Source organism: Pteropus alecto, unplaced genomic scaffold (genome assembly GCF_000325575.1).
Source record: "Pteropus alecto unplaced genomic scaffold, ASM32557v1 scaffold7, whole genome shotgun sequence".
Taxonomy (NCBI): Eukaryota; Metazoa; Chordata; class Mammalia; order Chiroptera; family Pteropodidae; genus Pteropus; species Pteropus alecto.
The window spans coordinates 23205019-23219410 of NW_006494614.1; the positions used below are offsets into that span (position 1 = coordinate 23205019).

General features: G+C 33.3%; 1 protein-coding gene and 1 pseudogene across 1 annotated transcript in view; both read right to left on the reverse strand.

Annotated features, from left to right (window-relative positions):
• COL19A1 (collagen type XIX alpha 1 chain) overlaps positions 1 to 14392 on the reverse strand; it is a 279851-nt gene that overhangs the window by 167610 nt on the left and 97849 nt on the right. The gene's annotated exons all lie outside the window — the stretch shown is intronic.
• LOC112475039 lies at positions 4822 to 4940 on the reverse strand (annotated as a pseudogene).

Genomic DNA, 14392 nt, shown 5'->3' on the forward strand with positions numbered 1-14392 from the left:
AATATAATGGTTTCGAGGTTTATCCATGTTGTTACATGGATAAGTAGTGTATTTCTTATTTCTAACTAGTGTTCCTTGTATGGATATACTACATTTTGTTTATCCACTCACTAGGTACTCATTTTTAGCTATTCTAAATAATGCTGATATGGACAATAACATATACATTTTATGTGGATGCATTTTTTTATTTCTTTGGGGTAAATAAATACCCAAAAGTATAACTGTCAGGTCATATGATAAGTATAAGTTTAACTTTTTAGGAAACTTCTAAACCAATTTCCAAAGTGCCCGTATCAGTTTACATTCCCATTATCAGTGTATAAGGGTTTCCGATTTCTTCTAATGCTCACCAACAGTTGGTATTGTCAGTCTATTTTATTACAGCCATTCCAGTTGGGGTGTAATGGTATTAATGGCAGTTTTAATTTGCATTTTCTTAATAATTAATGATTTTTTCATGTCTTTATTAGCCATTCACATATTTTCTATGATAAAATATCCATTTAAATATTTTGCCCATTTTAAATTAATTTGTCTGTATTATTACTGAGTTGTAAAAGTTCTTTACATGTGGCTTATCTTTTCATCCTCTTAGTAGTCTTTCAAAAAAGAGACATTTTACATTTTGATAAACTCATATCAACATTTTTTATGGATTGTCTTTCGTGTCGTATCTAAGAATTCATTTATAAATAAATTTAGTTATTTATAAATAAATGGATAAATGTAATGGATAATGTGGAAGATATGGGTTAAATTTTTTTTTTTTAGAAATGAATATCTAATTGTACCAATAGTTTTGTTGAAAATTATTCATTATCTGCTGGATTGTTCTTATACCTCTCTTGAAAATGTTATCCATATATATATGTGAGGTTATTTCTGGACACTATTCTTTTCCATTGATCTATTTGTCTCTCCTTACACTACTCTACACTTTCTTGATTACTTTATCTTTATGATAAATGTTAAAATCAGGCAGTATTAGCCAGTTTTTTTTTTTTCAACATTGGCTCTACCAACTTATTTATATTTCCTTATGACTTTTATTTTCATTTCATTTTTATAAGAATGAAGGAAGGAAATCGTTAAAGATGTCTGCTATTCCCATTTTCACAATAGGGAAACCGAGTCTGAGATAAAACACCCAGCCCAGTTCTCTCTTCAGAAAACCCTATTGACCACCAAGTGCAGTTCCCATCAGGCTGCTGCGTCTGTGACTCCTGATCTTCTAAAGCACCCCCATGATAGAGTTTTCTTCACTAGGGGGTGGGTGGTGTTTTTTGGAATTCTTAATATAGAGGTCCATTTAAATGAATGTCAGATTCACTAATGCATCACCTTTTTTGATTTTGCCTCTTTTGATTCTTTATCTACTTGTTTTGGTTTAATCAAAGAGATTAAACCACTTTGCTGGACTTTAAGCTCTATCTCCCAAGAGGTTTAATTGTCTCGGCACAGCTTCCCATTTGCAACATAGGAAAGGATTAAAGATGAAGAGCAGTAATGAGCTTGATGAGGTTTAATAGGATTTGCTCAAGACAGTGCCCTTCCCTAGTCTCGCAGAGAATAACTATAATGCTCGGCTTGTCCCAGATCAAAGCCTTCTCCCTGCCTCTCTCTACAGGCAGTTCTGTACAACCCCTGGGTTTAAAGGGGGCAATGCTAGAATATAAACTACAAGAGGGCTGGGTCTGCATTTGTTTATTCACTGCTTTATCTCCAGCTCTTAGTACAGGAGCTGACTATAGTAGTTCTCCAATTATGAATGCATAAATTAATAGAATGGATCTTGAAATCTGATTAAAGTAGTTCATCTTCCATCTAAGTACTAACCAGGCCTGACCCTACTTGTCTAATCACTATGTTGTATACCTAAAACTAATATAATATTGTATGTCAACTGTAATTAATAAATTAAAAAAAAAATTTTTAAAGAAGCTCATTTGCATTGTCCCTGAAAATTCTTTTGACTTGATAGGCCCACAGCTCTGGAGGCCAAGATTGCCAAGATGGCATTTTGTTCTGCTATGAAACTTGGAATATATTCTCTGCCCCTCTAGCTCTGGGGTCCATCATGGTGATCCAGGAAAAGAATATGTGAATATAAAAATAAATATAAGTATAAATGTAAATACAGATATTCATAAATTCTCCTTGAATTGAAATTTAATGCAGTGTCCCATTAACCCCATTTTAAGCTGAAGAAAGAGGCATAGCATCTAAGTTGATTATTTAAAGCCCCTAGTGGGCGATTTGCAGGACAGGTATTGAGCTGAAAGACATAAAGCCTCTACTACCCAGATTTCTCCTAAGAGTAAGTGAACTGCCCATATGACTTTTAAATCACATTTAATGTAATTTGGGTATGATGGATATCCATGTGCAAAAAAATGTAAATAAAGAAACTGGTCCAGAAATCTCACCCTATATGAAAATTAACTTAAATGAATTTTAGACTCAAATGTAAACTCTAAAATTATAAAATTTCTAGAATAAAACATAGAAGAAATCCTTTGCAACACTGGGTTAAGCAAAGGCTTCTATTTTGTTATTTAATTTCTATATGTCTCATATCTTTTTCACTCTTTTCTTCTTTCTTTACTGCCATCATTTTGTTCAAAAAATATTTTTAGCATGCTATTTTAGTCTTCTGAGTATTCAGCTTTTTTTGAGATTTTAAAACTGTTTGCTCTAGCACTTATAATATGCATCTTTATCTTACCATAATCTATTCCAGTTAATACTTACTTAATTTCAGTAAACTATGGTAAATTTGCTCCAACTGAGCTTCATTTCCTCCTCTTTCTGTATACTATTATTGTCACATATATCTGTTGCAAACTTAACAATACAGTGTTAGGGTTTCGCTTTAAAATATGCTTTTAAAGAAATTAATAGACGAGAATACAAACATACATATTTACATATTTACACACATGGAGAATCTTTTACATTGACCCATATACTTAGAATTTCCAGTACTTTTCATTCCCTCCTATGGATTCAAGTTACTGTTTGCTATTATTTATTTTCAGTCTGAAAGATTTTCTTTAGTAACTCTTATAGGTCATGTATGCTAGCAAAGAATTCATTTTATGTCTTGTTATTTGGGAAACTATTTTTGCCTTCATCTTTGAAAGATATTTTCACTGGATATAGAAAACTTGGTTGAGAATTTCTTTTTGAAGATATAATTTTACTGCTTTCTGCTATCCACTGTTTCTGAAGAGACATTAGCCATTATTCTCACTGTTATTCCATGTATATGATGTTCTTTTCTTGGCACTTTCAAGTTTTACTGTTTGTCTTTGAGTTTTTAGCAGTTTGACTATGATGTTTCTCAATGTGATTCTCTTTGTGTTTATCCTACATAGGATCTACTGAGCTTCTTGGATCTACAGAATGTTTTTCATCAAATGTAGAAAGTTTGTGGCTCTTGTTTGTCTTGTTTATTTCTCTCCCCTCCTCCTAAGACTGCCATTGCATATACTGACTTCCTTGGAACCCAAATAGTTTAGTCAACATCCAATGGTTTAGACAGAAGTTGTGTTCTAGAACCTCAAGTCCATAAGGCTTCCACCCTTTTCTGATTAATTTGTGGGTAGGCCAAAGAATATATTCAATGTTAAAGCCCTTTCTGAGGTCCTCTTTGTTTTCTTACTTTTGCTGGGCTTATTTAGATTTCCTCTGTGTATGTACATAGTTTCCCAGTCATCCTTTCACCTTGTTAGATTATATAAATATTTTTATGTAATAAGTATATTTTATATTATTATATATGAGATTAGTATAAACTTTAACAAAATAAATTTAATTTAGAGACTGTGTAATTTATGTTATTTGCTGGTAAATCTACTCAGTATAGGAGATCGGAAACAATTAAAACACATTTCTTTGATAAATTTTTAAGGTATAAGATTTAAATAAACTTATGATGTAATTAGTTTTTCAGTAATTTAAACAATTAAAATATTTTGTTTTTCCTTTACTTAAGAATCAATAAGTTAAGGAATATCATTTTAAAAGAAGCCCCTTTGCCTAAATGTTATAAAGTAAAAAAAAAAAAAAAAAGCCCTTTTGTCTAATGCTGTATGTGCTTATATATATAATATTATATATTACTACTAATCCACATATATAACCTACCAAAGAAGTTACAAAACAGATCTTTTCTAAATAAATTCTTTTCTAACAAAAATATAACTTTGACTTACTATCTGAAGATAGCTTACTACTTTGTTATTGATGATGATGATAAAGTATTGATCTCTGGCAACTAAATATATACTGAGAAACATGATAGATTTTCAAAAACTGCCAAGCTAGAGCTTAAGGTTCCAATCATGATCTAGTGAACTGAGTCTAGCACTTGGAAATAGGAAGCCTCAGTCTAATAACATGTCCATATTTAGAGCTGTATGAATCTACAGTCTTTTCTATTATTGACTTTTGGATTTTTAACATAAAAGCAAATGACTTCTAAACCTACCAAAATAGTATTGAGATAAATAAATGTTGAGATAAATAAATAAATAAATAAATAAGTGTGTGTGTATGTGTGTGTGTGTGTGTGTGTGTGTGTGTAAGGTGCTATATTATGAATTACATTCATCCAGATTCTTTTAAAAGGATGACTTCATACACTCAGGATGAATAAAATAAAGACAGATAATTTTGTGTTCAGAGACCAATCCCCCTGCGTTTTTGTGTTTTGTTTTGTTTTTTGGTGAGGCAACCCTTGGTCGACCTCACAGATTGCAAGGACCTTGTCAGCTTACAATCCCTTATTTTTTATTTTTTTTAATTTATTTTTTATGCCTACAGCACCTGGTCTTACTAGGTGGTCTCCCATTCAAGTAATAACCAGGCCCGACCCTGCTTAGCTTACAAGATCAGACAGGATCAGGGTTGTTCAGGGTAGCATGGCCATAGACTTCCCCTGCTTTTTAAAGCCTCAAAAAAGACTATCTTGATAAACTTATCTGTTATGTCACAAATTGTTTGAAATTCTTTTATCTAAATGGATTAGAGCCAAGATTACTCACCTAATTGTTTTCATGACATTAATCTAATTAAGTTATCCCTCTTAAGCGAAGAAAGAATGTAATCTAACAAAATAATTTCTATAAAATCAGCTTATATCAATTTCCTTTAGTAACTAAAAATGTAGATATATTAATAATTATAGATAATAAGTTTATTTTGGTTCATATTTTGTATATGAAGAACAAATCCGCTTTCAAGAAACACTCTCACTGATGTATCACAAGCCATTTCCAAGATCTAGCTGATAGTCAATTACTTTGAATAATTTTAAACACAAAAATGTTAGCAAAATTGAAGAATTTAGATAGTCCTTGGAGTTCAAAATAGCAAAAAGCAATCTTTGCTTTGATTTGCTAACTAACTCATGGCATAATTCTAGTTAAACAAGCATGTGGTTTTACATAAGCTCAAGCCATCCACTATTAAGTTTCCCTAGTCTTGGCTATCCAGTTTACTTGTCTAATTGCTGTGTCAAAGAAAGCCACGCAATTGACATCCGTATGCAATCTAGGATTCAAGGCTCTCTTCTAGAAAGCTAGATCTTTGAGAAATCTATTAGGCAATAGTCATTTATGTTTGTTAATGTAGTCTCAGAAATTTCAGGCTTCTGAAAAAATGATTTTGTGGTTCAAGGACCAAGGAGACAGTCAAAAAAATGTGGCTATTATTTCTACAGATACTAATACATGGCAGTAAATAGTCCACCCATAGAAATGGTCCCAATGTACCATGTTGGCAAGATCATATGTCGCCCTCCCAATTTAGCTTAAAATTGTGGTCATTATATTAAGAATGACAAATAATAAGACCCAAGGTATTTTCAGTGAGGATGAATGAATTTGTGTTTTAAAAGGAGGGAGGCAGCATAGCAGAAATAAATTCTCACAAATGTGGTATACCAAGAGGGTTCTTCTTCAGGGATCCCAGCCCACAGATGTTATCTGAGCAGGTGTCTAGAGCACGGGCAGGTCATGGCAGAATGTGAGATGTGCTAATCTAGGCCCATTCCTCAAAATCATTAGGTTGGTCTGCCTCTTCTCAGATGTACAGAGGCAGAGGCACACAGTAGGTCTCCCTTAAAGTAAAATAATGACATTTTAAATGACAGTCTCTAAAGCTAATTTGGAACTGGTGCCACATCTAGAATGAATTCTCTAAATGCCAAATCATCTGTGTAGTATTGTGAAAATTTCCAAATTACAGCAATATGTGGAATAATATTTCAGGACCTTTTCAAAATTCTCCATTTCATTTCATTTCATTATGCTGATGAGGAAAGGAGATGAAATTTTATACTCATCTGAGAGAAACAATTCAGTTTGATGCAACTGCTGCCTGGGAATCCAGTGAGAATGACACATCTAGAAAGAAATTCTCCACATTCATCATAGGCAAATTACAACTAGGTTCAATGACTCATTGCTCTCATGGCTGTCGCTAACTTGTTCTTTGTTTGACCAGGATTGTATGGGCTAGAGAGTTTTTTCTTTGTTTTGCATTAAATACTCTATAATTTTCTATGAGGTCTCACTCAATTAGAGTTAGTAAGATGTAAAGAGTGAAGAATTTAACACCAGTAAAATCACTATCTTTCTGGGCTTTGGCTGCCTTATCAGTAAATTTGACCTAATAATATCATCTATTTCTCGGCATTATTTTGAGCTTCTGTGTGAGGAAGTTGTTTATAAACTGCCCATAAATATTACTTATTTTGGTTAAAATCAAAACACGTAATGAATTAATGTAAACTTACGAAACTGATCATTGTACTGTGGTTATATAAAAGAATATCCCTATTCTTAGAAAATATACAATGAAGTATTTAGGGGAAAAGAGCCATGATTTAAGCAACTTAATCTCAAATTATGTAGAAAAAATTACATATTTATTTATATATAATTACATATACACATTATATACATAGATATACGTACATATATATGGAAAGAGAGAGAAAGGGAGAACACAAATGATCTATGATATGAGGTAAAGGATATATGAATATTTTCTATACTAATTTTGTCTTTACAACTTTTGTTAATATCATTATTATAAAGTTTGTGGCTTAATTTTACACATTGAACCTTGACTGATTATAATTATACATGCAATTATACATGCAAGATCAGAAAATTAAACTACTTTGGAATCTCAAATCCCATAATAAGCAATATTAGTCCCATTACATTCTTGAAAGTCTTATCTAATCGTAAGTCTACTTCACTTAAGGCAGTATTAAGTAATCAGAGAAACTGATCACATGACAACTCTATGTAATACCTTATGCCAAGCACTGGGGCTACAGACTCAATGTTGCTGGTTGGAGAAGACCAGCCTCTGATCACTGACAAACACGCCCACAACTTTGAGGGCCACAGGAGTTCAGTGGTGAGGTAAGTACTGTGGGCAGTTGTGGTCAGGAAGCCTTTGTGTTAGATGTGAAAACTAAGTTAGGCCTTGAAAAATAGTTAGGACCAAAATAATGTGCAGGAGCTTGGAATGTTTATCCTAACAGATAAAGAGGATAAAGCTGTCAAAGATGCCTGGTTCATGTCAAAGGGATTCAGAAGCTAACTGGAAGAGGTAGTACTGACCAAAAATGGGATAATTTGAGAATCAATAAAGATAACAACAATGGATTTAAACAGGCTCATAATACTAAAAAGCAAATAAAATAAAACTTAATTGGTAATCACTGGAAGATACCAGAGAATCAAATCATTATCTTGAAAACTGGTATGTCAATGGAAAAAATTAAGCATTTAGCAGGACTTTCCTTTGTGAACCATACCGCTGGGTAATGAGAGAGTAGATGAGGGGAAGCTCCTCCTTAGAGATATAGTCAAGCCAATAAATGTAGAGGGAATGAAAAAATTAAAATATTGCTATTTTGGGAGGGGAGAGGGGGAAAAATTTTTTAAAAATGTTAAAGAAAATAATTAAAAAATAAAAATTAAAAAAAAAAAACAAAACACACACACACACCATTTTGCAACCCTAAAAGAGTTAATGGGTATAGATATTCATGATCAATGGCTGCTGTCATCACAGAAAAGAGATTTTCCAACATTAAGTCACTTTGGATAGAATGCCACAACACTTATGAAGTAAATAGTCTTGCCAAAAACATCATACCTAAATCTGATCTAACTACTCATTTAAAGGGAGCACAGAAGAGAGAGGAACATATTAAATTATACCATAGAGGTGTAATCAAACCCAGACTAGAAAATTCTTCGGGATAAAACCACCCTGATTCCTTAACAAATAATACAATGAAAGCAAACAACAAAACAACAGAGGCAGAAGGGGATATTACAGGTTAATAGACATTTAAAAATAAAAAAACAAAATCAACTTGAATGTGTGAACCTTTATTTGGATCCTGACTAAAGCAAATTGTTTTAAAAATTTTTATGATTTTTATTATACTATTGGAAATCTGAAAACCAAATTATTATTTAATGTAATTAAGAAATTACCGTTAAAATTTTAAGTGAGATAATGATATAGTGGTTACACTTAAAAAGTTCTTATCACTTAAAGATAAATATTGAGCTGTTTATAGATGAAGCATATGCTGTTTGGGGCTGCATCACCATACTACAGAAAAGGGTCTAGCTAAAACAAGATTGGCCATGAATTGAAGCCAGCTGATGTATACATAGGGATTCATTACCCTACTCTATATACTATAGCATTTGTTTGATATTGTCCTTAATAACGTTAATATGCCTTAGCACAGGTTCTTTATTTAACATAAAGATAAGTATATTTCTAATGCCCACAAATAAAGAGATATGTTATTTATGCATATTCATAATTAACCTTTTTGATACTTAAATAAGCATCTGATTAAAGGGTAAAACCTTAGAAATGAAGACAAAAGTTACTCATTCACAACTGATGTTTAGCATTGATATAAGATCTTATATGCACGAGACACTATTCTCATAGTTTTAACTCATTTACCTCACCACAACACCATGGATTAGGTAGTATTATTTTCCCCATTTTCTAGATGAAAAAACAGAGATAGAGAAAGGTCAAGTATCCAGACACAGCTAATAAGTGGCAGAGCCAATGTTTGGACCCGGACAGTTCTATTGTAGGGCTCAGGCTCTTAAACTTTAGTCTACATTTAATTCTACACCTAATTATTGGGCAAGTTCCCATGTTATGGGCAGGATTTAGATCAAAAGAAATGAGGGAAGGCTATTCCAGAACATGGGAAAGGTAAAAGTAAAGGCACAGATATAAGGACCAGTAAGTCACTTGGTTTGAGAAAAGCACAGGATTCTGAAGAAGAGAAACGCTATGAAATGAGGTTGGAAAGTCAGACAAGATTAGGTTGTGAAAGCCAATAAAGGGCAAGTTAGCAGTGTCGGGACAGCCTCCTGTAACCACTGAGGAGGCATAGACTCTTTGGGCAGAAGATTGACAAACTGACACTACTTTTAGGAGATTAATGGAACTAAATCTGTAAGGACAAATTATTGGGAGGGTTGAAACTAGAGGTAAGAATTCAGTTAAGAGGCTATTCCAGCAGTCTAGGCAAAAGCAAGTCTAGAATTTAGGATAATGGCGTAGGAATGAAAAAGGAGGGCAACTATGAGACATGAGATGCTCCAGAAGTAAGAGACAAGAGAGAAATAAGTTAACAAAAATGACAAGTTTGGGACCTAGGCAAAGCTTGAAAGGATGATGATATCATCACCACAAATAGAAAAGAGCAAATGCAGGAAGAAAAGCAGATGTGAGAGAAAAAGGGTTTTGTTTTGAACATACTGAAATAAAGGAATAAACAAGACATTCAAGAAGATAGGTCTAGTAGATAATGAGGTAAAGTGGACCCAAACAAGGAGAGAACTCAGTAAAACATAGATTTGGGACTAAGACAAGTTGAGACTGCTGAGGGAAAAAAGGAAGGTAGTTTCGTTTAAAACTCCAACAATATTATGAGTCTCTTAATACATGGCTGTTGTTTTCTATTATTTTTTTCTTCCTCAAGAGCATCTAGCACAGAACTCAGTAAACTCTCTTATCCGATTCATGATGAGATATACGAAGTACTAGGATCCTTTTCATAAGCAGTGTTTTGATCTCCCAAATAATCCCAGTGCAGTATTTATTTATTGGTAGTGAGGACGGTTTATTTTCTTACTGTCTCATCTGGGAACCAACTACAGGGAAAGGCCAAATCTTAAAAGTAAACTTGTAGTAGAGGACTAAAGACCATTTTCACATCATTCAGACATGTAACTATGTTTATCTTCTGACCTATGTTACTCAAATAGTGATATATCGTGATTCACTCTTGAATTGTTAGTCAAGTCCAGCCAATATGAGAAGTCAAGTCCTGCTTCTTATATAATAAATCACTGATAAATAAGGCTGTGGTTAATTGAGAACGAACCTGTAAGAACGGGGAAAAGAAAACTGCCGACAACGCCGCACTTTTGCACATTTAAATAATTTCTAATTTAAGTTTTAAAATTTCTTTAAAAACTAAAGATCTGTTTCTTAGAGCAAGGCCAATAGCAAACCATTTTGGAGCCTTTTCTGGAACCTATATGAGTCCAAATAAAGCTTTAAAAATCCAAATAATTATCTTTTTCACTTACTCAGTTTATTCCTCCCATGTCAGAAATTGATGTTCATACTTAATTTCAAACTTTTCACATTTTCCATTTACTGAAATGGGCTGGAAAGCCCACTATTTGACTGGATTATATAGGGCACTTTTATATTAACAACTCTATTCTTTAAGGGTTCTCTACAGGAGAAGGAAGAATTTAGTCAGAGAGCTCCTGAGTAAGCACAGCTGGAGATCCTTATCAACAATCAGAAACCAACCCCCACAAGGCAATTAAACACAGCTGGGAGGCCTTTTGTTAAATCAAGTCTTAGAAGCCAGTGAATGGAAGAGCTAAGATGCAAATGGCAGTGCTTACGTTTCTAACTTTTAGAAAACTTCACAAGCTCATAAGCACATAGATGATTCTATGTGTTAACAACCACTTTGCTCTTTGTGAAACCAACTAGGCAATCCTTTTAAGAACTTTAAGCCAGTAGTGTGAGATTTGTTTTAAATTTATTTCAACCATTACTGCTGATGCTTTTCAGTAGCAAATGAAGACTTTTCCTCCAATGTAGCCTTGTATCTGGGCCACAGATAAGTGCAATTTTCACTGGGTCAAGGTATTATTGTTTGTACTTCGAAAATGAGAGAAAACAGAGAAAACAAATTTAGAGACAAGGTTATTAGTTAATAGAATTCCATTTTTATAACTCCATTTTTGGGGAAGACTATAAAACTAAATAACGAGAGAGAGAGAGAGAGAGAGAATGTGTGTGTGTGTTTTATGATGATGTAGCTAGGGTGCACTGTAAATAAGAGTCAGTTATAATCACTGAATGTCCATAGGCCTTGAGTGAATACCTCTGGGGTGATGCCTTTTGATTTTCAACCACCAAAATTATTATTATTTTTTAAAATAAGCCAAGTCCTAGCATTGGAGAGGATTTCTAATAGACAACTGTATTCAAATCTCTACACATTTCCCAACTGCTACTACAGTTAAAGCTGGGTGGCTCAGTGTTAGAGCTGCAAAGCTCAGTGGCTTCCTGTGTAAATCCAAAGTGGGCAGTACAGATCAGGACTGGTTTCAAAATAAGTGTTCCTTGAAAAATGTTTAAGAAGTTACAGCATACACTGTGAAGTCGGAGTGTTCACCCCGGCAGCAGAGTGCAGTGTAGATAGGACTCCAGGTGTTGAGCACATTATGTGGTTGGGTTTGTAGATTAAAATGATCACTTCAAATTACAGTTGTTGTGCAAGAATCTTTGAGGGACATCATTAAAATGCAAAATTCCAAGGCACATGCGTAGACTCCTTCTTCAGTTGATCTAGGGATTCAAGGCATTTTAAGCACCCAAGAGGTTATGATGTAGGGGGACTGCACACTACATTATGTAAAACACGATATAATTTATACTCGATGATTCTCATTAAAATGTATCCACTGATAGGTAACAACTAATAACCTCAGCTTAAACCAAAACACATATACTCTCACATTTCTGACACATGAAAGGAGGATTGTTTAATACATAGTAATCTGTGACACTAACCACTTTTGCTGACAGCTATTATTTTTAATTGACACTTTTCTATATATGTTATTGAAACTAAAAACAATTAATTGTAAAATTTGTTTTCTTCCAGCTTTAGTAGACTCTTACTGAAAAAAATTACATTTCTATTTTTATTTTTCTTAACTAAGCAAGACAAACACATTCAAGCTCTAGGTTACTAGAGAAAAGTCTCTAAGTAGAATATGACGTGAAGAGAATATGTGTTTTAATGAGGCTCTGAACTATGATTTCCAAAGACCCTAATGGGCCATTGGAGTTGTTATAATCTATTAAATTCAATTTATGTAGGTGGAAAGCCCTTAAATATGCATTTTATGATAATATTCTTTTTAAGATGTCCCTTGATAAATATTATACACACTAATGAACCATAATGACTATTAACACAAGCAAAATAAATACTATGCATTTTTAAATGGCCTAAACTTTCAAAGACTCCCAGGACTTTTTCGAGTGACATTTTTGAAATAAGAGAAAATTTTACAATTTTGTAGACAAAGAAATAAATGTTTAAGAACTTTTAAAAATCTTCAGTAATGGTGAAGGGAACGCAGTTTCCAGGCTCCATGTCTGTACATTCCACTCTCTATAATCATTTTCAAGTGGTCTTAGTTTTTCTGATTAAACTCTTTCTCTAATAGACCTAAATGCAAAGTCTCTGAGTCTTCTCTCAACCTTTGTCTCCTTTTCTAATGGTGCTAAACTCACCATTGGACCATGGACTTCTAGATGGCAGGAAAGGTGTTTCTATTCAAAAAAATGAATCAAGAAATGATTATAATGTCTCTGTGTTTGGCATTTGTCACTCCCCATTGATTCACTTAGAGTCTCTTCCAATGTAATGTCAGAACCTGGCTAACTTAAACAAGTTTGCCGAACTACAGATTCCAAAACCGTGCCACACAACAAAACTCAGGTTAAATACTTTAAACCTTGTACTATCAAAACTTCAATAGTGAGTAATTCATTTTCAAGTTTTCTAAAGCTCAAGGAAATAATCTCTCCCTTAAAATACATGACTTGAGGTATAGTTTACGTTTTGACCCCAACTACAAGTAGGGAGACCTGTACTTACCCAACTTAAATCTAAAAATATTTCCCTCAAATCCTACCAATTCTTAAATAAAGCCCTTAAATTAACTCCAGAAAAATTAATAATATACATAACACATTGGATATTTTATTTGCATTAATTCCATCTTTAAAGTGAAGAAAATTATCAGTCTCCTATGAAAAAGGTTTTAGGTTGGTCTTAGATAAATCCACAGGATCATTCAATACTCAATGAGAGTAGACAAATGGCTAAAATGTCCCCAAGGAAACAAAGACTGTCCCCAAAACTATAAACTCGACTAAATTGTCATCAAAGTATAAAGGGAAAAAAAATTGTGGGGCTCTCCACATACTCTGCATATATATTTTCATGAATTTTTGAGAAGAAAACTAGAAGGCAAGCATCAGGCAAGCAAGAGAATAATACAGAAACTGTAGGCAAAGGACTGACAATGAACACAGATTCCATTAAGTTCTATGGCTAAAAGATAAAAGAAAAATTAGGTATCATGACTAGAACAAATTAAATATTATAACATTGAAAATATCGAAATTACCTATCTAACAAAAATAGAAGGAGAAGGGAGAGAAAAAGAGTGGCAATAGGGGTGTTTTAATTCCTTTATCTTTTATGATGAGGTGTTAACAGATTGTCTTTAAAACCAACAAATTAAGTAACCAAAGATTAGCATATCAATAATACCTAGGTAAAAACTAAGAAAAATATCATTGATTGAAGTCAGACAACAGCAGGGATAGTTTCAAGCATACAGTACATTGGTTAGAAATTTATATTGTTCATAAAATGATTCCCCCAATTGCTCCCTTCCTCCTCTAGCCCTCCACTTAGCCATTAATGCTAACTGCGTTCCCTGTGCCGTGCTCCCCATCCTCATGCCCAACTATTAGATTCCTAAGTGAAATCATATGGTATTTATCTTTTTCTGCCTGACTTATTTCACTCAGCATAACCTCTAGGTACATCCATGTCATTGCAAATGGTATGGTAGGATTTTTTTTATTCAAAGAAAACCAAAACACTATTATATAAAGATCTATACACCCCTATATTCATGGCAGCGCTATTCACAATAGCCAAGATATGGCAGCAATCTAAATGCCCATCACT